Raw genomic sequence first — 22800 nt, forward strand, 5'->3', positions numbered from 1 at the left:
AAATAGGTGAAATTATTCAAAATCTCAAAGAGGTATGTTCTAGGATTTGGTAGTAGGATTTTTTAAACTGTATAACTTAATATAAAAGTTTAAATCTAGCCAGGTGTTGGTGGCTCATACCTATAACCTTTGCTACTTAGCAGGCTGAGATCTGAGGATTATGGTTTGAAGTCACACCAGATAAGAGAGTCCATGACACTCTTATCATCAATAAACTATCAAAAAGCCAGAAATGGAGCTATGCCTCAAGTATTAGAATGCTAGCCTGGAGCAAAAGAAGCTCAAGGACAGGGTTCAGGCCCTGAGTTCAAGCCCATGTCTAGGACAAATAAAAATCTTCAAGCTTAGCTGGGTGCCGGTGGCTCATGCCTGTAATCCTAGCTAATCCGGAGGCTGAGATCTGAAGATCATTGTTCAAAGCCAGCCTGGGCAGGAAAAGCTGTGAAACTCTTATCTGCAATTAACCAAAAAACTGGTAATGGCACTGTGGCTCAAGTGGTAGATTGCTCCCTTTGAGCTGAAGAGATGAGGGACAGTGCCTGGGCCCAGAGTTCAAGCTCCACGACAGGAAAAAAAAAAAAAAGAAAAGCGGACAGGTCATGGTGTCTCTCATCTATAATCGTGACTATTAAGAGGATGAGAACCAAGGATGAGGGTACAAACCAGCTCCAGCAGACAAATCCTCAAGTCCTCAGAATTCTTATCCTCAATAACTAGCAAATAGCTGGATGTGGAAGTTTGGATGAGTGGTAAGGCACCAATCTTGAGTGGAAAAAGCCAAGCAACAGCACAAGGCTTTTATTTCAAACCTTAGTACTAGCATGAATAAAGACATAAATAAGAACCTAGTAGATAGTGGAAGTCACTGGAAGTCTGCTAAACCATTGACTATAAAGTATTTCAATTAAAGATAAGCCCTTAGAGTATTCTAAAGGGAAAGAACTTAGAATACTGCAGAAACTATATGCTTAGTAAAATAAAAATTTTTAAAAAACCTATAACACTCTTTTTTATGAAACAAATAAATCAGGGGAGCTAAATGCATTTTCTTAAGTAATAGATTGGTACATACTGGAATAAAACATTATGCTAAGAATACTGTTGGTTTAAGACTGCTTTGTTGTCACTTAAGCTATTTTAAGTAGTTTTATGAAAAAAACAAACATGTAGTCTGTTGCATTACTATCTTCTGTAATACCACTGGAATTAGTTAAGTTGTTTTATATATTTTTATGTGGAAGTCCTAAACTGCCAATGCCCATGATTGAGATTTTATTTTTTTCATTATTAATAAGTTTTTTATTGTGAAAATGTCATACAGAGGCGTTACAATTACATGAGCAAGGTAATGAGTATATTTCTTATCAAGCATTTTTGCCTCCTCCTTTGTTTCCTGGGAAAAGTGACATTGACAATTCAGTTAAGAGGAAGTCATTCCTAAGTATGGAAGACCCCTAATCCAGTGGGACTAATATCTTAATATAAATAATATTTGGGCAAAAGTATACACTCAAGGAGAAAGGCAGATGTCTTGGTGTTGTCTTTACAAGGCAAAGAATGCAATAGATTGTCAGAATACCACCAAAAATGAGTTGAGCAGGATCAATTGGATCTTCTCAAATAGTGTCCAGAAGAAACTAACACTGCTGATAGGATTGATTTTGAATGTTCAGGGTTTATATGAGGGTATGAATTTGTGTTATAGTTCATTCAGTCTGTGATAGTTTGTATGAGTAAGTGAAGATGATTAATAATTATCCACACAAGTCTATTGTACTCCCAACAGAAAAAGGTATATATATATGTGTGTGTGTGCATATATATATATGTGTGTGTGTGTGTGTGTGTGTGTGTGTGTGTGTGTGTGTGTATAATACAATTACGAGTATATCATATAATATCAAAATGTGTTCCATATACTTAGGAAGAGAGAATTTGTTCATAACTGTAATACAGTTGTTATTTAATTATGACTGAAAGATGAGCATTGACATCATCACATGGAGAGAAAGAAAAATCCAGATAGTGGAAACAAAATAATAGAATTTCAAAAGTATATGAGTGTGAGAATTGAACGAAGTGATAATTCCGGGCAGACTTTGGGAAAAGAAACAGATATCCTCAGAATAAGCAGTTGTCTATGATAAATGATAAATTCCATCGGTGTACCAAAAGTGAACAACTGTAACCAGTTGAAGAATCATCATCGGATGAAATAATATGATGTCTCTTCAACTTTGTAGCATTTGATAAAATTAATAAAGTCAGGTATATGATTTAATATTCTGGGAAACACAAAGGAAGTGTTCCTTTCAGGCTAGAACTGATTTACCATACATGGCCAGAAAGTGGATGCAGAAACATTGTGTTAAACAAATTTTGCTAATATCTATGGTATCACATTTTTTTGGTTATCAAGTGTGAAAAAATGTAAGAAGTACCTAGGACTCTCAGTTATAATACACCAAATCTTGGAAGATACATAAAATTGTGCCTTTAATATAGACAGAATGTCCAGTATCCGTAAGCAGGAATTCTGGGTCTATCTCTGGAGGAGTCTTATCTGTTGCGTCTACAGAAATGAACAAGAGATGTGTCCCCAAATCTCCTAAACCCAGTGCTTTAATAAATGGAGAGAAAAATGAAATAAGCAGATAAACTTCATTGCAAATGTCATAAGATATATAAAGCAGAATAGAATGGTATTAAAGCGACCTGGGGCATACAGTAAGTTGAGAAGCACTCAACTAAAAGTAAGCAATTATCTGAGGCAAAGTCATTTATGTGAAAATCTCAGGGTAAAGTGTTCAGTCTGAGTGTAGGAAAACTAGAACAAATGTACAAATTAAACAATATTTTAGAGAAGAGTAAGAAGGATTGGGAAGCCAGATAAATGGATAAAGAAAATAGAGAAAAACATACATAAATGAAATACCAAGAAATAAAACAGAAAAGCTTACTACGTGGATATTTTAGTACATATTTTCCAAGTGAATATTTTAGTAAACTAGCTCTAGCTACATGAAAGTATTCATGAAAATATGGCTGTGAGTTGTCATAGGTTCTTACAAAATTCTACTTTCTCAAGATCAAAAACTGGATCCACTAATGTAAAGTACTATGCCTTTTCTGTGTGCTTAAGTAATGTCTGATGCTACAAATGATACAGGGAAGATATTTATAAGATCTTTAAAAGAATACATATTAACAAGATTTTTTTTCATTTTTTATTGTGAAAATACTGTACAGAGGAGTTACAATTACATGAGCAAGGTAATGAGTACATTTTTTATCAACCATTGTTGCCTCTTCCTTTGTTTCACCTTCCTATCCCTTCCCATCTCCGCCCCCCTTCCCTCTTCCCTCCCCTTCCCTCTTCCCTCCTCCCTTTCCCCAGCCAAAGTTGTAAAATTCGTTTTTTGACATGAAATTCACATGCAATATATAATCCCCTTTCATTGTATACATTTTAGTGCTTTGGAAGTGAATTGTACAATCATAGGTTTTCCAAGCCTAATTTTCACAAACTTGCATTTCTTCAAATAGAAATCCTATAAATTTTAGAACAGATATTAAAATAGATATAAAATTGAGTTACAGGAATTTGTCCTGCATACATCTTCTATAGGGTGTCTTTTCAAAATTTGTTTTGGGGAATTATTTCCAGGTTCTCATTCATACTGTCCAAGTGCACTGTCAATGAACTACATTCCCGATCCATACAAGTTTTTTACTTCTCTTTAATACATATATAGAAGTGTAATGGCTAGGGGCTGGGAAGGTGGCTCAGTGGTAGAGTGCTTGTCTTGCATGCCAGAGGCCCTGGGTTCGATTCCTCAGCACCACATAAGCAAAAAGCAAAAAGCCAGAAGTTGTGCTGTGGCTCAAGTGGTAGAGCGCTAGCCTTGAGCTGAAGAGCTGAGGGACAGCGCCCAGGCCCAGAGTTCAGGCCCCACGACCAGACCCAAAAAAAAAAAAAAAAAGAAGTGTAATGGCTAGAACATATACAATTCTCTTTGACCTTTTGAAGACTTGAAAACTTGCTTGGTAAAATGATTGCAGTATTACACAAATCATTCTGCTATGTAGAGTATATGAATTTCTCCACAAATGCATTACTATATTTTGTGTCATCTTTTTATATTATGGTCATATTAGTTAGTTTTCTTTTACTTTTTTCTGAGATACTAAAGAGGAGCTTAATTCATATGCTCCTCCTATTGACTATTAATTTAAATATGTTCTTTATAGAAATACCCTGTTCAGGAAAATTTTATACAGAATTAGAAGATATAAAATACTTAAGATTCAGGATCATTGTAATATTAACATTGTAGCATTAAGAAATATGTGCCCTCTATCTGTTGGGTATGTTTTCACTACTTTCATGGAATTAAGAAAGGTTATCAGTTGATATTAGTTTATTCTTGCTTTTCTTTAGCCACTAATGTTTTCCATGTCACATTTTTGGAAACCTTTACGATCCATTGTCATGAATTTTTACATTTATGTTTTGTAGGTTTTTACAACTCACATTTAGTTTGATAATCATTTTTTCAGTTTAAATTTTTGTATAAGGTTTGAGGTAGTAGTGTAAGATCATTCTTTAAAACTAGAGAGGCAATAGTGTCAATACACACATTTAAGATTCTGTTTTTATTTCATTAAGTCATGGTATCCTTTCCAAAATCTATTGACAATAAAACTAAGAATTTATTTTTGATAAATCTGTTACATTCTTCTATGTGTCAGTTCTTTCACTAATAAACATGGTAAGATTCAAATCTAGTATGAGTGCTCAAGCTACACCATTTTACAAGATTGTTCTGACTGACTTGTATTCCTTGAGTTCACATACAAATTTATTGATCAGGTGGACCAATATCCTACAGATATCTAGATGTTTGATAGTCACTCATATTTTGCACCTTGTGAAAACACAAGACCTCAGATATTATATAGGGAAAAATGTCTTTAGAGAATGCTTAAAACAACTAAAATTAATTTAGGAATGAGTTAAGATTTAGATAACACATAGCATAATAAAGTTGAATGATAATGACTTGAGCTGTACTACAGAGGAGAGTGAGAGGGGATAGAATGATGGACCACCTAGGAGCTGTATGTCATTGTTATTGTGTTTCAAAAACAAAAAGTCTTCAGAGAAGAGAAGCACGAAAATAATCAAAGTGTCCTTAATCAAGTTTTTTTTTAATCCACCTAATAGTGTGGACTGAGAGTCAGAGAAGATGAGAAAAATAAAATAGAAAATAAAGCATTGTATAGACTTCTTACAATGTAAATAAATTGTTATAGGCATATGATAATTAATTTCCAAAGAAATAACGGAAACAATAGGTAAACTCTAAAGGCAAAAAGAATGAAGAGAGAAAAGAAGCAAAGTAAAACCTTTATCAATAACAAACACAAGAATTTGGAAGTGAAAAAGCAGTGGAAATCTTCTAAATAACAATAAAATAACAATAAAAATTGCTAACATGGATAGAAAATGGATCACATCGTATCATATATAATTTTGAAAAAACATATTAGGAATGAAAATTTAAAAGTCATAATTTAAAACACTATTTACATTATAACTACACAGTATAGTTCAGTGGTAAAATCTTGACATAGCATATGTGAAATAATGGTGTGATCTCCCAAGAATTACAAAGTACACACAAAGCACACACACACACACACACACACACACACACACACACACACACACACACACACGCACACACACACACTACATACACACATTTGGAATATTGATATAATATTAAATAGAGGAAATTATCACAAATAATGAAAATAGTTTAATATATGAAATCATAATATTGCTCGTACTATTTAGTAGAAATCAAATAGTCACAATATACTTGGATTCTTATAGATTAAGTAAAGTGAAAATTAGGAAATAGAAGACATGAGAACCTTTGCAAATAAGTTTTAAATAATAAACATTTTGAAACATGTATCCTTTTATTTTGACAAAAGATTTATATTACTGGTATTTTAACCTCAAGATTTAGAATATGATAACCAGGTGCTCTATATCTCGCTACGGGTGGCTATATCTCTAAACTTTTCACTCTGGATACTTTTATGATAAGGTCTCATAGTTACTCAGGCTCTCCTGAATTACAAACCCTATTTTTAGTTCCTACCATAGGTAGAAAATGGAAGCCACAAATCACCATGACAAGCTCAAACTTTTTTTAATTCAAGTACAAATATTTACAAAAAAGTGACCAAGAAATGAAGCCTTTCTTAATATAGTATGTGGTTCTTGAAAATACAGTAATTATTTGTTACCTGGAAAAATATGTTTAGAACTATAAGAAAATCAATTTATTTAAATTCACCAACCATATAAAAATTAAGAAAATAATTTTAAATATTCACATGTTAAATATTTTAAAAGCAACATATATGTTTCTGAATAATTTACATGTGTAAAAATCATGCAAAATTTAATTAATCCTACAACTCTGAAAAAAGAATTATCCTAAAGAATCAAGAAAGTAAGTAATCAAGATCAAAATTTGAAATATAGAAAATAAAATGAAGTGTACTCTTTAGTTGACTTAAGTAACTGTAAACACTTTTTATATCAGTTTTATAATAAAAATGCATGAACAAAGAAAGCAAAAGTACATTTGATCAATAGCAACAGCAAAACCATCAGTAATTGTTTGAGTATACAAAAAAATCAATGGAGGGGATAACAATGTTCCTTCCAAAAGAAATGTACTCATTACCTTATTTGTGTAACTGTAACCCCTCTCTACATTACCTTTACAATAAAATTATATTGAAATTAAAAATAAAACAAATAATATAGCAATTAAGAATTCTTAGAAGTCATTATTTAAAAACTTTATAAAAAACTGCCCCAAGTACCCAAGGAATATACTTTGATGATACAATTTAAATACTTAAACTTCAGCAGAAAAGCAAAATGTTTAACAACTGTTACAAATAAAGTAATAAATCAGAATATATTAATGTACTAATCATTGAATGGATTTTTATTGGCAGTCAAATATGTAAGAAATGAGGTAATATGCCATTCGTTTGCGCTTAACAAGTGAGCAACAATTTTCTAGGTCTTTTAAAATATATCATAATTTTAATGAAGAAACTATTCTGTCACGTTATATGATAATCAGATAAAGATGATATTAGAGCAAAGAACAGATTGTACTATGTTTTGGGATGTTAATGTATGCACTTATTTTGGTTTGGGAAAATTGTGAGGATTTCGAATTGGGGTATTGTTCTTGCTAGGCTGGCATTATGTCAGTGGTTAATTTTAAGGTAAGGGTTCTCTTTCCACAAGAACATGCACCTGATCTGTCCTTTTATCTTTCCCATCATCAATGGCATCAGAGTTGCACACCAACTTGTCTAGCTTCCTGGATCCTGGAGTCCTTCCAATCTTAGTCTCTAGATAATGCAGGATGGTGGAAATGATCCAATGCACCCAGCTATAGATTGAGAAGGAATTCCCCTAAAATTTGGCCTGGTTTCTGTTCTCAAGCCTCCTAAATAGTTAAGAGTACAGATTGGACCCCCTGGTGCCAAACAGTAACAGTATTTTTAAAGCAATGAGACATTTATATGACAGGCTTGTGATTACCTCAGGAAAAGAATAAAAGAGCAGTGAAGTATAGAGGACAGACAGAATTTTAGCTAGCTACTCAGAGGGTGAATCAGCTTAGCTAGCTACTCGGGAGGCCGAGATCTGAGGGTCTGTCAATTTTGTTAATTTTTTCGAAGAACCTTCTCATTTTGTTGATTCTTCATATGGTTTTTTTTATTCTAATTCATTTAATTCTGATTGAATTTTAATTATTTCTTTCCATCAACTGGATTGGGGTTTATCTTGATGCTCTTTTTAAGGAGTGTCAGATCCCATTAAATTGTTGGATTCAGGTCTCTCCAATTTGTTAATATAGGAACTCAGAGCTATAAACTTGCTTCTGAATCGTGCCTTTGCTGTGTCTCAGAGGAGCCAGTAATCTCTGTGCTAGTTTTTGTTGAATAACATGAACATGTGAACTTCGTTTCTAAGCTCTTCCATGACCCACTGGTGTTTGAACAGTGTATTTTTCACCCTCCATGTGTTACTGGACTTTCTTTGGTGGCTTTTTGTGTTCAGTTCTAATATTATTCCCTTTTGGTCTGAGAGAATGCAAGATATGGATTCAATGTTTCTGAATTTTGACAAGTTTGATTTGTGACCTAAAATGTGGTGTATTTTGGAAAATGTTCCATGTGCTGCTGAGTAAAAATGTAGTCTGATGCTGCTGGATGAATATTCGCTAGATGTCTGCTAAATCAGCTGATGTATGCACTTGTTTAGATCTGTGGTTTCTCTGTTGAGTTTTTGCCGAGTTGATCTATTTAGTGGGGATAGGGGTGTGTTAAAGTCCCCAACAATTAATGGCTTTGGATCTATGTGAGATTTAAAGTAGTATTTCTTGGATAAATTTGGGTGCACTATTGTTTGGCAAATATTTAGAATTTTAATATCCTCCTGAAAGAGAGATCCCTTAATTAGTATGTAGTAACCTTCTTTATCTCTTCTCAATAATGTTAATTTGAAGTCTATTTTATCAGATATTAGGATTGCAACTCCTGCCTGTTTATGGGAGCCGTTTGCCTGGTAAATTTTGTTCTAGCCTTTCACTTTCAAAATGTGTTTGATTTTTATTTTAATTTAATTTAATTTTTTTTGTGAACATACTGTACAGAGGGGTTACAATTACATGGGCAGGATAATGCATACATTTCTTATCAAGCATTGGGTCCTCCTCCTTTGTTTACCCTTCACATCCCTTCCCTACATCCCCCCTCCCTCCACACCCAATTTTACCTCCTCCCCCCATTCTCCCCCCCCCCCACCAACGTTGTAAAGCTCGTTTTCGACATGACATTGTACTTCTCATTGTTGGAACAGGTCCACCTGTATCCTTAAAGGACTTGTTTTTCCCCATCTCCTCCACAAGTTATACTGATATCAAATATAGTGAAAGCAGGGGTTATACTGTGGGGGAGGGACATACAAAGCAACAAAGAGATAATCTTATAAATGTGTTAGAAACACACGCTTGAAAGAAAAAAACGTTAAAATACATATCTAAGGGTTCATTTTCCTAACATCACATTATCTGACCTTTTGTGCTTGACTCATACATATACTAGATATTGCAAATAAGGGAAACCGTGGGACCTATGTTTCTTTGGGCCTGGCTTACTTCACTTAATATAATTTTTTCCAAGTTTTTCCATTTCCTAACAAATGGATCAGTGTCATTCTTTCTGATGGAGGCACAGAATTCCATTGTTTATATATACCACATTTTCTTGATCCATTCATCTACTGAGGGGCATCTGGGTTGGTTCCATATCTTAGCTATGGTAAATAATGCTGCAATAAACATAGTTGTGCTGGTAGCTTTAGTGTGGTCTTGTTTGTAATCATTTGGGTAAATGCCCAAAAGTGGGATTGCTGTGTCATAGGGGAGCTCTATGTGAAGTCTTTTGAGGAACCTCCATACTGCTTTCCAAAGTGGTTGAACAAGTTTACACTCCCACCAACAATGAAGTAAGGTTCCCTTCTGTCCACATCCCTCCAGCATCTGTTGTTGTTAGAGTTTTTGATTTTTGCTATTCTAACTGGAGTGAGGTGATATCTCAATGTTGCTTTGATTTGTATTTATTAGTTAACTCTCCCAATGTGTTTGATTTTTATGTGCAAGTTGTGATTCCTGAAGGTAGAATATAGAAGAATTTTCCATTTTAATTCAAGTAGACAGTCTGTCACTTAATTGGAGAATTACATCCCCTAATATTGAGAGATAGGACTGAGAGGTATTTGGGTGTTCCTGCCATTTCATCCACCTTCTTGGGTGCTACGCCTACTGGATTCTTCCTGTGGTTCTTGGATTCTGTTTATATGTGTTTTCTTGGCCTTTATTGTGGTCTTGTTGGTTTTCTATGTTTAGGACATCTTTAAGTATCTTTTATAGTGCTGATTTGGTGGAGATATATTGTTTGCTTTTCTTTGCTATGGAAGATTTTTATTAGATCTTCAATTATGATGGAGAGTTTAGCTGGGTACACTATTCTTGGTTGATAATTGTTTGTCTTTATAGCATGGCATACATCATTCCAGGCTCTTCTGCTTTGTCTCTGTTGAGAAATCTGAGGTGATTCTAATTGGTTTTCCTTTATAGGTGACTGATCTTTTCTCCTTGACAGCTTTAAGGATCTTTTCCTTGGTCTGAATTGATCCTGTGTGGCTTATAATTGGACGATGGGATGTCCTGTTATTGTCTGGTCTATTTGGAGTTCTAAAAGCTTCTTGTATCTGAATATGCCTATCTTTTTGCGTGTGGGCAAGTTCTCTGCTGGGATCCTGTTGAACAAATTTTCTAGACCATTACCTTCTGTCTCTATGTGCTCCTCTACACCCATTTCCCTTAGATATGGCCTTCTAATTGTGTCTTCCAAGTGTTGAATAGATCTATTCATATTTCTTGAATTTGCCTTGGATAGTTGTATGTTCTTTCTCTATAATACCTAGGCTGTCCTCAATACGGGAGATTCAATCTTCTGCATGGTCTAACCTACTGTAAAGCCTTTCTACTTTATTTTTCATTTCTTTTCCTTTTAATTGGTTGGCTGTTATGGCTTCAAATTCTTTGTTGGAGCTTTGTTTTAGATCTTGTATGAAATTCTTTACTTCCTTAATTTGGTGTTCAGTGTTTATTCTCAAATCACTTTGCTGATTGGTTATGGTTTCCTTGGACTCCCATTCCTTCTGTTGGGCTCCATTCAGCATTCCCTTTGTGGTCTCCCTGACTTTCAGGTGTCTGTTTTTGTATTCCATGAATGGCTCTATTGATCTTTGTCTATGCTCATCCCGCTCTTGCAATTCTTGTATTATTCTTTGACTAGATTTCTCACGTTCATGCAAATTCTGTAGTTCTTTTTGACTGATCTCAGCCTGCTCACACAATTCCTTTATTTCTCTTTGAGTATTCTCAGCCTGCTCACGCAGTTCCAGTTTCAATCTTTGAGTAGGTTTCTGAAGCCCATGAGCTTCGTGTTTTGATCTTTGGTTTGCCTCCTCTCTCTCCCTATCACGCTCACACTGAGTCATTTGCAGGGTTTCAATTTTCATTCACTATGTTTACCAGTAGTGTTTGTAGAGGTTTTTGGGAACTCTCATCTGGTTTATTCATTATCTGTTCTGTCACCTGATTATCTTGAGTGGGAATTGAGATACCTGGACTTGCCATTTTCCTTGTGTTTTTCTTGCTTGTTCTGCCCTTTTGGAATGAAAGTAATGCCAGTTTTGTGCTAGAACACCATTTTAAGGCAATCATCAACCAAAGTCCTGTAATTGCATAGTCAAATGTCTGAAGATACAATCTAGTTCAACAGATACAGTCTATTCAACATTAGATAACTATGTATTAGTGGGCTAAGAATACCAAAGAAGAATTTGACAAGCCAGAAATTATTATGTTTAAGGAGAAAGGTGGGGAAAATAGGGTTAGAGGGATGTGGAAAGGTAAAAGGAGAGTGAAATTAACCAAGTCTTAATCTCACAGAGGGAAATGGATTGGAAAGGATGATAGGAAAGAGAGAAGAAAAAAATTTAAAAAAAGAGACAAGAAAAAAATGGAAAGACAAATATTTAAATTTTAAAAGTGAAACTCTTAAAAGTAATGAAAATTTAAAGAAGTAAAATTGAGAGATGAATGCGGATAGGATGAGAGGAGGGGAGGGATAGAAAGGAGACCTTAAAAACTAAAAAATAAAAATACTTCAAATAATTTATAGGTATAAATAGATAATACTGCTATTAAGGAATTTAATCCTAAGAGGTTTTGAATTGAGTAATACATTTTTGGATTAAGAATGTACACAATGGGGGATAAGGTCTTATAATCAATGACAGGTATATAGGAGGTGAACAGAACAACAAATAATTCATGCAAAAAGAACTAAAGATGAAAAAGTAAAACGAATGAGAAAGAAAGAAAAAAAAGACCAACAGGTCAGTAGACATTTTTTTTTAAAAAAAGCACACACACACATATACACCTAAAATAAAAATTATAAGAGGAAGAAAAAAAGATTAATAAAAACCATTTTTATAATTAAAAAATAAAAATTTAAAACAGATACACAAAAAGACTTTTTTGATTTTGTTTTTGGGAGGTTGATGGGATGATCCAGTATCTCCCTTTTGTCAGTAACCAATCTCTTGGTGGAGTCTCTGGTTTGCTTGTGGTGTTTGGTTTTCTGTGGCTTGATTGGTTCCTTAATTCAATTTGTTTGGGCCGGCAGAAAAAAATCTGTTGGTTTACCCAGAAGTTTGTGATCCCCTCCCAGGCTAGTTCAGTGGGAGGGAGATCTGCTTTGAGTATCACAAAAGAGGGAGGTGGCTGTTTCCTCTAGTTTGGAGTTGCTGTGATAAGGCTGGGTTCTGGGTAAAGTTGAGGCCTTTCAGCAATTTTCCCTGTGGGGCTAGCTTCTGAGACATTCACAGAGCCCAGCCTGGAGCAATGCTCAGGGTTTATGTTTACTGAGTTTCAATTGATTGTCAGGGCTGCTGTAGTGAGGGTCAGCCTCTGGCACTGTTTACCTAGGGAAGAAAGCCACTCCTTCGTGGGTGTAACTTTCTCTGCCTCTTTGTGGTGACTTTCCCATGGGTGGAGTTGAGAATGGCAGATCAGGGTAGGTACTTGTTACTCGCTAAAAGACTCTTGTTTTCATCAAAGAACTGAGTTGGATCTAGCTGCTTAGCCAGGCCTTTGTCTACATCAAAGATGGATATCTCCAGTGTTGGAGGGAGGGATGGCCTTCCCTCCTCTGCTCCCTTTGAGAAGGAGTGAGGATGTCAGTTTTGTACTCACGCTGGAGTGTTGGTTCCTGGGTAGCCTCTGGTCTGCTATCTGCAAGATGAAGATATCTGCTACTTGTCAGTTCTTGCTGGTGTTGAGTAAAATCTGCTCACCTGCTGCATCTGACACATTTGTCCCAGACTCTCTGGGTTGTGGTTATGGCAGCTATGGATGCCACCACTGCCAGCACAGCAACCTCAGCCATGGCTGCTGGAAAATGCTCAGATCTGTCTCCCTACCTGGATTTTCCCTCTCTGCCCAAACTCTCTGTACTGAGATGGCACACTTGGTGTGCCTAGGACTGTTCACTGGAACACTAGAACTGCTTTCTATGTGAGAGCTTGTTTAACCACCATATTCTCCTCTGCCATCTTCTCGAAATTTCTGAAGGTGTTTAAATATTACTAGAATTGTTTTGGAATAAAAATGTTCACCTTGACTATCTTGAGAAAGAAAAATTGGTTTCTCAGCACTATAGGTAAGAACTTGAGTGAAAGAAACAAAAGGAAAAATGAGGAACAACTCAACACATACATTCAAAAGAACCAAAACAACCCAAGAAAACACAAATTAACTCAGTACTCAAAAACCTGCAGGAAATGCAAAGATTTTTTTAAAAATATCTATGATAAAGTTATGAAAATCCTGACTACATGGGAGTCTACTATTGTGAGGATAGTGGTTAAAGCTCAGACTGGACTGAAAGATCTGTACATAATGCCAGGCACTTGTTATTCTAAATTCCGGGAAGAATAACATGAAGTAGACGGAGCCCACGATCATACACAAGTAGGAAGCAAGATACTATCTGAAAGTTAATCAGGACAATTTTGGGCTGGGGGCATGCCAAAGTGGTAAGAGCATCCATTTAGGAGACACAAGACACTCAATTCAAATTCCAATATTATGGGTATTAAAGAAAAAAGCTATGACTTTAAATAAAGGGAATAATTGCAAGATTTGAATATTTGAGTGGAGAAAAATCCATGAGAGAGATAGAGTTTACCCATGTTTACCCAGTGATAATATTATGTGGTACTCCAGACATAACAGAGTTACCTTGCAAATGAGCATGGATGTGCATTTGGGTGAAGGTAATACTCTATTTACACAGGTGTAAATTAAATACTTTTTGGGGGTAGATTTTAGTTCTTGTACTAAGAGCCTGGGTGATATCTCTGAGTCTTTTCTCTCAAGGCTATCACTCTACTACTTTGAGCCACAGTTCCAATTCTGATTTTTTATTGGTTGTTTGGAGATAAGAGGCTCATGGACTTTCCTGACCAGAATGGCTTCAAACCGTGATTGTCAGATCTCAGCCTCCTGAGTAACCAGGATTCCAGGCCTGAGTCGTCCATGTTTTTAATAATTTAGTAAATTGTACAATTACAGAAGTTATAATTTATCATTATAACCTTTATAGTGTATATTTATATCAATGCATACATACAGAAATATTTTAACATATTTTTGTATCTATAGTAGATTTATGAATTCATCCTTCATAATAAAATAACATGGAAACAAGTTTAATGAGGAGCAAAGCAAAGGGAATTGTCACGTTTCTTGTTGTTGAATGAAATATGAATTGTGAGAATCGGTTTGAGAAAACCATTTAACAAAATGGATAATGGCTATTAATTCCAATCCCTTTTTTTTTGGGGGGGGGGGTCCGGTCATGGGGCCTAAACTCTGGGCCTGGGCACTGTCCCTCAGCTCTTCATCTCAAGGCTAGCGCTGTACCACTTGAGCCACAGCGCCACTTCCGGCTGTTTTCATTTTGCTTATGTGGTGCTGAGGAACCGAACCCAGGGCCTCGAGCATGCAAGGCAAGTGCTCTGAGCCACCTTCCCAGCCCTAATTCCAATCCCTTTATTTGCCCATATTGTGCATCTTCACACATGAGTGTCAAAGTCAAACCACACTTTTTTGCCTTTGTATTTAATCACATGTTATAATTTAGGGGATAGGTGAAGTCATCAAATAAAGATTAAAATAATAGTAAGTGTGGCTATGGGTTAGAGCTGAAAATTATTTTAAATATGATAATAGCTAATTAAATTCCAAATCTCTTACTTTTACTCTATTGTCATATACCTCATTCCCACATTAGGAAAGTACATAGAAGGTTCTCACTAAATTATGTGTAAAATTATGAAAAAATGTTTTAAAAGAATATGGGCACATCGGGGCTGCGAAAGTGGCTCAGTGGTAGAGCTGTTGCCTTACATGCATGAGGCCCTGGGTTTGATACCTCAGCACCACATAAGCAAAAAGAAGAAAGCCAGAAGTGACGCTGTTGTAGATTGCTAGCCTTGAGCAGAAAAGCTGAGGGACAGCGCCAGAGGGGCCCAGAGTTCAGGCCCCTCGACCGGACAGAGAAAAACAACAACAAAAGAATATGGGTACAGTGTGGTTTTAGCTGATTGAGACTTGTGGGGGGTAGTGTGTTTTTGAGGACCTGAAAAACGTGATGGAGATGAAGGAAGGGATGTGCTAATTCTGGCAAAAAGGCTAGAGGATTGCTCCCAGAAAAATAGTGATGAATTCTTCTAAAAGGTTAGAGTAAAATCACTCTCACAATCATGTTCACTACTGTACTATTCACCGTAGAGAATTTATGGAAACAGCCCAGACGCACTTTAGCAGAGGGATGGTTGGAGAAAGTGTTGCACATATACACAATTGGATTGCACCCATCCATTATAAAGACTGTTACAGCATTTGCAAATAAATGGATAGATCTAAAATTATGTTAAGTAAACGAAGTCACAGCCAGACACAAAAAGGATGCATATTTAGAAGCCAGAATTTTATGCAAGTAAAACAACAGTATTAATCAAAGCATGCTATTTGCAGAGGAGTACTTAACAGGTGTAATTTCTTATAAAATTGAACTTTTAATCCAAAAAAATGAATACCAGGAGTCTACCACTTGGAAAATATGAGGGGAAGTCAAAGGGAAGAAATAAAGAGACTTATGGAAGTAGAGAGTGAAGCCATAATATTCAATGCAGATAGTATGAAACTAGAAAAAACCAAAGTGGGTTGAGGTTTGGAAGGATGTGAGAAAGTTGTGTAAAGATCCATTGTAATTATAAACTGATTCGTTGAATGGAAAACCCTTTGTACAACTATTTAATAAAAATATAATTAAAAACAATGGAGACATCTGATCTTAAACCATGAGTCAATATGATAATTTTCTTCTCAGAAATTTTCTTTGCAGGTATTTTCCTCATAATGACAGAAAATTGAACAACGCAATGTATATCAATGCATCACTTTGCATATCCTAAGTAGACAATATAAAAACCACAGTAAAAATATTAGAATATATCACATGATAAAATAACAGGTAGAAAGTATCAAACTCTGATTTTTTTTCCAAGTGCTTTACCTTTGGTATCTAATTTAATCCTCACAATAATCCCATAAATTGGAACTACTTCTATTTTTAATTCTAAGGTGATGATATTTAAGTCTTCAGAGTTGGAATTACTAGTACAACATTGTACACATGGTAAGTGTTAACCTGCGTTCCATTCCCACCATATGAACTAACCTCATTCTATTTTATAACTACATAGCAGCACTCAGTCTACTAATTCTAGGAAAATTCCCAAAATTATTGTGCACACTCTAATAATATTTCACTTTATCTTTGTTAGAAAATAGGTAACTAAGTCGGACACCGGTGGCTCACACCTATAATGCTAGCTACTCAGGAGGCTGAGATCTGAGGATTGTGGTTCAAAGCCAGCTCGGGCAGGACAGACTGTGAGACTCTTATCTCTAATAAACCACTAGTAAACTGGAAGTGGCACTGTGGTCCAAGTGGTAGAGCGCTCGCCTTGAGTGGAAGAGCACAGGGACAGCACCCAAGCCCAGAGTACAAGCCCCATGACCAACAACAGCAAAAAAAGAAAATAAGAAGTAACTGTAATATGAAAACTCCAAGTTCATAATCAATTTCTACCTCCCTGGTGAAAGGAACTGCTAAACTATAACATTCTTGATTTCTAGCTCAAAAGAGTAGAAATCATATTTTATCCCTTCACTCAACACTGCACTGCCTGGGGACCACATCTCTGGTTAACACAGTCTTACTGAAAGAATGACCTGCCCAATTCCTGATGGAAATAGACTGCAGGTCTTTTGGAGCAATTGTTTCCACATTGTAGCTCACCTAAATTGTTTACCATTAGAAGTATTTTGATTGCTTTTTATACCCAACATTTTGAGAGAAATGTACTACTTTAAAATGTTATTAAAGAAAGACTGATATAAAAATCACATTTGACCCCAGATACATATTTTACTTTTCATATACCCAAAAATGCAGTCTTACCTATCATTAATGTTAGGAAAGAGAGGTTAAAAATCATAGACACCAAGACCTAATTTTGAATTAAAGACTCTCCAGCTTGTGAATACAATTGGTTTAAAAAGACATCAATACTACTGCATTTTTAAGTCCCTATGATAATGATAATGATTCCCTATGATAATGATAATGATAAACTATTAACACTTAAAAATAACTCATTTTCTTGGAAGTAGGACAAAAAACACAAGGTTAATCCTAATCATTTTAAAAGACCTTTATTTATACTAAAAGGTCACTCATAACTATAAAGATTCTAAAACTAACTGAAGTAGAGAAGAAATAATTTAACTGCATCATCTACATTCAATGGACTATTAATTCAAAACAAAATTATACTAATAATTAGCTTACCCAATTCACTTACATTCTTTTATTCTATTCCATGTACTTTCATAAAAATTGGGTTTCCATAAAATGAAGCATAAAAAAGCGTATAAACCCACTTACATTTTCAGATCTAAACAATATTTATTTCAGAAATTTTAGCTCTACACTCAATGAACTGAAAAAATACTAAGATATTCAAAAGATTTTCAGAAATTGCAAGACTTGCTCTGGGATCTTATGTATATTGGAAGAGATATTCAAAAAGCCTTATTTGTTAAAGCTGCCATAGTTACTCCCACAAAAGAGCCATTAGTAAAGATATCTGTACATGTACAAAACACCTTCAAATGCATCCACAATCTGGACATGACATTTGCTTTTTGTTTGTTCATATTTGAAAGGAATATCTAACAAGCATATCCACAATACTTATTTTCAATGAATAAGATGGAATAGTCAAACATAGTATGGGTTGGATTATCTCTTAGTGAGAATAAATATAATCTTGCAAAGAAAGTAATTTTCAACAGAAATCCGGAAAGAGTTTATCCAACTTGTGTTTCACAGGAATCACCAGAGAAAAATACCTGTTTGGTCAAGTTGGTCCAAATCACTCCATGAGTGTATCTTAAAAGTATAACCAATTTAAGAGGTCAAATACATATTTTGTACTGACAATCATCTTATAGCAATAACTTACTAACTAATTATGTCTGTATCTTCTTACCTAACATACAATAAAAGCTGAAAGCTGTCTCTTTTTCTAACTTAATATTGTAAATGCTTTGATTATGATGCTATTATTAGACAAATAATATGTACAAAGGGTGGTTCCACTGAAATGACATGACAGAACCCTGATAAATAAAAACATTGCAACACAGTTAGCTTTTTTCAGCCTCACCCTGTCCACATTGGCAAGCAACATTGCAACAGCACACGCACACATATACACATACACACATGTTCGCACATGTACACACACATATACATGCATGCTAAATTCAGGGTTTTTTGTACAAAAAAGTCCAAATAAAATATTAGTGATTAGGACAAATGATAATATGCCTTATTACAAAATAATACATAAATCATTACCACACATGTTATATTTTGCCTTCCTCTCCACATGTGACCACTTAATTTATTTTTAATTAATTAATTACCTTATTAAATAATTTATGTGTTTGGTGCTAATACTAGGACTTGAACTCAGGGCCTGGCTTTGTCCCAGAATTTATTTTTTTGTTTCAGTTTTCTCAAGGCTAGCATTTTACTGCTTATACAACAGCTCCATTTCTAGCTTTTGCTGGTTACTTTCAAATCAGAATCTAATGGACTTTTTTTTCTTTTTCTGCTTTCAAACCACAATGCTCAGATTTCATCTTACTGATTAACTACTACTAAAGACCTAAGCCATCAGTGTGGCTTCTACTTTTTCCTCAATAGTTACCTAATGCACATACTTAGATGGTAATTTTAAAATGAGAGTATAGAAGCAAGATGTACAGTAATGATACTGTCCTGTCAGAAATTCAAGTTAGTAATGTAAATTTATTCTTAAAACCATACACAAAAAATACCATGATATAGTGTAAGAGAACTCACTATTGAACATATGAGTCTTAAGAGCTTTCTTATAGATCCATTATTTATTGGTACCCAACATTAGAAAAATGTATGAGGCATTGGTAAAATAGAAGTCCTTTGCATGACTACATACATTCCTTGTTTTTATAAGACACTTGCTTTCATCTAAAAAGTAGGCCTGTCTATTGTCTCCATGTGATTTTGATGATTGAAAGTGCTTATTGAGAAGGTCAAAATGTATTAGTAGTCCTTCACTATCAATTCTCATTTTCTTCTTGGAGAATATAATGATCAAATCAATAGTTCAGAATCAGCAAGCAATACTTCAGAATCATGCTTCCAGTGCAAGTGGATCACCAGTAAGAAATGCTCAATACCAATTTCCACAAAGTTTTGTCACAGATACAATCTCCCTGTCTTCTCTAGCTGCTTTACTACCTTCTTATTCCTTCATTGTACAAGAAAAGTATGATTCAACTGATTTCAGTCAGATCTGTTACTAGAATTATCAACGATGTATTTTATTGTCTGTAATTTGGTAAAGTTATGTCTCTTTACGTAGGCTACTAAAAATGTATTTACTAATTTCAAGTAAATACATAAATTCTATTTCCATCTCTTTTAAAAAATAAAATTTTGTCTGCTCTACAAATTGATCAGAGGCATGGATTGTGTGGCTAGCTAGGTCATTACACATCTGTCTCTTTCTTTCTCTCTCCTTTCATGGTTCTCATAATATGATTGCTCCATAATTATCCTCATTTATTTTGCTTTTATATTTTTGGTTGCATCATTTCACTTTTTGCTCTGCCATTTCCCAAATCATTTATATAGAAGGCATTATTTCCTATTTTCTCATGCCTAGAATACGTTGCACATGAAGACATCACTGGTCCTCATTTTCAGTGTGTACATTTGAATATGAAGGAATATCTTTCCTCTGCTTTCCATCAATTCCCTGCTCTCCAGTTAGAATAATTTCGAATAGTAAAATTGGAAAAAGAGAAAATAAATCATGGTGAATAAACAGTTGCAGAAAATTCACCAGATATTTCTGACCAGTTCAACCAATGTGAAATATTAGGGAAATACATGGACACCTCATTCCCACTGGCACTCAAAGTCTCTGGTTAGGCAATTCTTAGGAATATGGGGAACAAGATGAAAAAGTAAGGAATGGTATCAATTGCAAGAAAAAAAATTGGAGAAGGATCCAAGCAAATTTCTTCATTGGGCTGCCGAAAATATTCAACTTGTTACAGTGCGGAGACTTCTTTCCCAAAAGCCACTCATGTGAATAGTAGGGATGATGATGAGTATACCCCTCTTCGAGAAGCCTACAGTGGACACTTAGACATTGTCAGTGAGTTGGTGTCTCAAGCAGCACATGCAATAACTGTAGATTACTGCACACCCCTGCACAGTGCATATACGTGGAATAATACCAGAGTGGCTTCTTTCTTACTTCATCATGATACAGATATCAATGCCCAAACTAAAGGACTCTTTTTTTAAAATTTTTTTTTGGTCTGGTCGCGGGGCCTGGATTCTGGGCCTGGACGCTGTCCCTCAGCATTTCAGCTCAAGGCTAGCGCTCTACCACTTGAGCCACAGCATCACTTCCGGCTTTTTTTCTGCTTATGTGGTGCTGAGGAATCGAACTTAGGTCCTCATGCATGCAAGGCAAGCGCTCTACCACTGAGCCACCTTCCCAGCCCAAATATTTTTTTTTGTTTGATTTTTGTTGTTGTTGTGTTTTTTTTTTTTTGGTCCTACGTGGGGCTTGAGCTCTGGGCTTGGGTGCTGTTTCTGTGCTCTTCAGCTCAAGGGGAGCATTCTACCACTTGAGCCACAGTTCCACTTCCCCAAGCTAAAGGAATTTGACACCCTTACATCTTGCTGTCGAGAATTGAGATAATAAAGATATGCTGTATAGCCTTCTGTTGAACCATTATATAAAACCAGGCCTGAAGAACAATATAGAAGAAACTGCATTTGATATTGCCAAAAGGATAATTATGTATCACTACCTCTATGAAGTTGTGAAAGTCTGTACAAATTGTTCACCGAAGTCCTAATGGTCGGGTTAAGTTTCTTAAATTTCAAAAATGCAAGTCCATCGTTTGTGTCCCTACAAAACATTTTCACAATCCAAATAAAAGCAATATCTTTTTTTTGGTCGGTCATGGGGCTTGAGCTCTGGGCCTGGGAGCTATCCCTGTGCTCTTCAGCTCAAGGTGAGCGCTGTACCACTTGAGACACAGCTCCACTTCCAGTTTTCTAGTGGTTTATTTGAGATAAGAGTACCACAGACTTTCCTTCCCAGGCTGGCTTTAAACCATGATCTTCAGTTCTCAGCCACCTGTGTAGCTAGGATTATAGGCATGAGCCACCAGTGCCCGGCAGCACCAATATTTTACTGTAAAAATTCATGGATTCCGTGGAATTCTTCCAAGTGAATTGCCTGCCTTTGATGTAAAAATGTATTCAATAGTTTTTGTATACATGTATAATAATGTCTTCAGAGTTTGTGATTTTTTAATCAGAAATAATTTTAATTTACCTGTTGAAATGAGTAGCACAGAAACTAAAATATTTCTGATGCTTGTCTGAAAAAGTGTATTTTAAAATATTCTATATTCTATGTTGGCATAATGTTCATAATTTATTTTCTCCTAGATATACTTTGAATTCTACTTTATTTTATAATATATAGGTTCATTAATGTGTCCTTTCCGATTGCATTCCATATAGAACAGTCTGATTCCTTTTTTTCTAGGTCTTAATATTATTTTTCTTTGGGATAAAATGACAATGTTGTCTAATTTGAAAAGTTTTGTAAAGTTTTATGCTACATAAACGCCTTTCTGAGGTGAAGATTTAATACACTGATGTCAAACTAAATTTAATAATATGAATTAGGTGCATTGTTACACTTGTAATTTTGTAATCAACTTTTTAATAACTGTTTTTCATTTCTTGCATCTGAAGAATGAAAAATATGGAATACTTCTCAAATTTTCATATTATCCTTGTGCAAGTGCCATGTTAATCTCTGTATTGTAAGAAGGAAACCTTATTGTTCCTAACAATGCTATTGATCTTATTTCCCTAAAATTCTGTGAATAGAGGAAAAAAATTATATTGATCAGTCGATTGATCACATTTGCAAAAGTTTTTTGTCAATGACTGTATTAAGTCTTTTTATTTGGTATTTGATCGTACTCTCAGTTATTTATAGCTAGGTCCAAAGGTGATGGTTTTTTCAAGTACTTATTTATCCAACAGAATTAGCTTTGTGGACCTAATGGATTCAAAGTAAGCATGGCTTAAGAGCTTCTTCTAAACTTCTTCAGCTGCCAATTTCCCAAATGAGGTGTTACTGGAACAAATGTCTACCTGAGCCTTTACCCTTCTTCCATGTGGGAACAGACCAACTAGAATATCTTACCCTGACAGCAAAGATTTTCTTACTAGAACAAAACTAATCTTGGTTACAAGGGATCATTGAGAGATGAACAGTTCAAATAGAACTGTTCAGACTAGAAGGTATTTTAT

At 35.1% G+C, this 22800-nt stretch overlaps 1 pseudogene; it reads right to left on the reverse strand.

The window, feature by feature from the left end:
- Positions 1 to 22237: 22237 nt before the first annotated feature.
- LOC122097144 lies at positions 22238 to 22333 on the reverse strand (annotated as a pseudogene).
- Between the last annotated feature and the right edge of the window lie 467 nt (positions 22334 to 22800).

Source organism: Dipodomys spectabilis, unplaced genomic scaffold (genome assembly GCF_019054845.1).
Source record: "Dipodomys spectabilis isolate Male_0828 unplaced genomic scaffold, ASM1905484v1 ptg000415l, whole genome shotgun sequence".
Taxonomy (NCBI): domain Eukaryota; kingdom Metazoa; phylum Chordata; class Mammalia; order Rodentia; family Heteromyidae; genus Dipodomys; species Dipodomys spectabilis.